This window comes from Triticum aestivum, chromosome 3A, assembly GCF_018294505.1.
Source record: "Triticum aestivum cultivar Chinese Spring chromosome 3A, IWGSC CS RefSeq v2.1, whole genome shotgun sequence".
NCBI classification, from domain to species: domain Eukaryota; kingdom Viridiplantae; phylum Streptophyta; class Magnoliopsida; order Poales; family Poaceae; genus Triticum; species Triticum aestivum.
The window spans coordinates 239,353,712-239,356,616 of NC_057800.1; positions in this window are offsets into that span (position 1 = coordinate 239,353,712).

Here is a 2,905-nt window from a genome sequence, read left to right on the forward strand (position 1 = left end):
CGAGCGGAGTGGCATAGACCGGGCGGTCGACTCCCAGCATGTCGGCGATGACGGCGCCGTGTTGCTTGACAATGCCGGCCCGGCTTGGCCCGCCCGGGGCCGGCGTGCCGAAGGCGGCGCGGTCAGCTTCGTGCTGGTAGGCCTCAGTGAGGCTTCTCACGGAAGCCAGCCTCCGGCCCTCTGCGAGGAGGGCGAGGCGGCGCGCCTCCAGTGCTTCGCCATCGGCATCAGCCGGGAGGGGGTGGACAAATCGTGGGCCGCCGACTGCGGGGCGTTGCAGGCGCTCTCATCGGCCGGGCCACCGTGGCCGACGACCATCACTTCGGTGGTGACAGTATCGCGGCCGTCAGTCCGAGGAAGCGGGTCGTTGTAGATCGCGACGTTGGTGGGGAAGGTGTCGAAGGAGGCCATGCCGGAGTCGACATGCATCGGGTCGGTGGAGCCAACCGACTCCAGATCCACAGCGGGCTCGCTGGAGACATGGAGCTGGCCGAGGAGGTTGGCGAGGTGGTCGGTGCCCGCATCGGAGGCGAGCTCGTCGGAGATGAGGGTTTCATCAAGGAGATTGGCGAGGCTGCTCACCGCACAGATGCTGGTGACGCCTTGCAGCGCGTCATGGCAAGCGCCATCGGGCGTGCCGGGCTGGCTACGCTCGCTGGGGAGGAAGAGGGTTCCCGTCCAGAACAGGTTTCCGGACGATGGTGCACCGCGCCCCATGGTGGGCGCCAAATGTCGGGTGGTAGGTGCGACATATGCCAACGGGTGGCTTATCATTGTGGGAGCCAGTAAGACGTCGCCGGTGCCTGGAAACGGGATGAGGCGAAGACATGCACGCCGGTGAATCTTACGCAGCTTCGGGGCTCTCCGTGGAGATAACACCCCTACTGCTGCTCCGCGGGGTCTCCGCATGATCACTAGATGGACAAGTAGCTACACAATGCTCCTTGAGCTGTTCGGTGGGAGGAGGAAGAAGGGCACGGCTAGCCTGCTTCTTCTCCTTGTGTGGTGTCTAAAACTAGCTGGGGGTCCAACCCTTTGCATGGGTGCCCCGGGGGTTTATATAGGCCTACCCCCTAGGGGTACAATGGTAATCCGACTGGGCGCGGGGCCCAGCCGTCTGTGACTGCGCTCACCAGCTTCTGCGCCGGCTGCTGGGGCCCGCCGACTAGTGGGTCCCACCGGTTGCCGGCCCCTTGGTCGACAGGCAGGCCCCACTGTCCAGGACCTGGTCGGCGGCTGGTTACTGTTTCTCTATCTTAGTGACATGGGCTTCATCGAGGTAGGCGTGGCTACAGTGCTGCCGTCCGGCGGGTGGCCACTGTAGCCTCACCGCGTCTTGTTTCCTTAATGGGGCATCTCCTTCGAGGGGGTGGCAAGCCGGCTGGAGAGAGCCGACTCTGTCTCGGGCCGACTGGGGGTGGCCAGGCCGCCTTCAGCTGTCTCTCTGCCTGAAGGGGCCCACCGCCCGTGGGCCGTACTGGTAACCCGTCGTGGATGACATCAGGGTCAGTGTGGCAACAGTGCCGCGCCGGACGGGTCATGGCCACCCGTACGGCGCACTGTGCCAGGCGCGCTTCGGGATTCGGGGGTGGCAGGCTTCACTGTAGCCACGCCCCGTCTCATCGCCGCTAGGTGGATGCAAACTTTGAGGGTACGGTCTCGACCGCTTTATGGGAGCCGGCTTCCTGGAGTCGGCCTCCTCGCGGCCGGCTTCTCGAAGTCGGCCCTCCCATGGCTTTCTTCATGAGGGCTAAAGTCGGGCCGCCTTCCAATAGCCGGACTGGGAGACAGCCGGCCAGGGGAAGGCGGCCCTATGTCTTGGATTCTTGAGAGCCGGATCGGCTCGTAATTTTTTCAGAAGGTCCAGGGGAAGCCGTGTAACACCCTCGATGCGACTATAGCTCCCATGTGTCGAGGCACGACTTAGAGACATAATCGCATTGAAGGCATATGTCGCAAGATAGGCAATCTTCACAACATCCCATGTAACATGAATAATAAAGGGGAGAACATAGTTGGCTTACACTCGCCACGTCAATCAAGAACATAAATAACATTACATCATCCAAAACACTCATGGCCCGACTACGGTGCCCAAATAGAAGAGAACCCAACATGCGACATGGTCCCGATCAAACCCCAACTAGGCACCACTACTGATCGTCAGGAAAAGACACATAGTATCGCTGAGAGTCTTCGTCAAACTCCCACTTGAGCTCGTACTCGTCACCTGGAGCAGAATCACCTGGACCTGCATTTGGTGTAATAGTAATCTGTGAGCCACATGGACTCAGCAATCTCGCACCCTCGCGATCAAGACTATTTAAGCTTATAGGTATGGCAAGGTTAAATATGAGTAGAGCTGCAGCAAGCGACTAGCAAGTATGGTGGCTAACTTATTCACAAAAGAGGGCGACAAGAGGAGGTAAAGCACGAGCGAGAAGCTAGAGGGCAACCTGCGCAAACATTACTCCAACACCGTGTCCAGTTCCCGGACCCCGCCGAGAAGAGGCCATCACGGTAACACACTCGGTTGATTCATTTTAATTAATTAAGGTTCAAGTTATCTACAACCGGACATTAACAAATTCCCATCTGCCCATAACTGCGGGCACGGCTTTCGAAAGTTCAATCCCTGCAGGGGAGTGCCAACTTAGCCCATGACAAGCTCTCACGGTCAACGAAGGAATAGACCTCCTCCCAAGACGTTCCGATCAGACTCGGTATCTCGGTAACTCAAGACACTTCGACAGGTTAAAACAAAACCAGCAACACCGCCCGAATGTGCCGACAAATCTCGATAGGAGCTGCACATATCTTTTCTCAGGGCACACTCAGATGAGCCAGACGTCGGGTAAGCCAGCCCAGAGTTGCCCCTGGTAGCCTCGGACATCGCTCGGTGGGA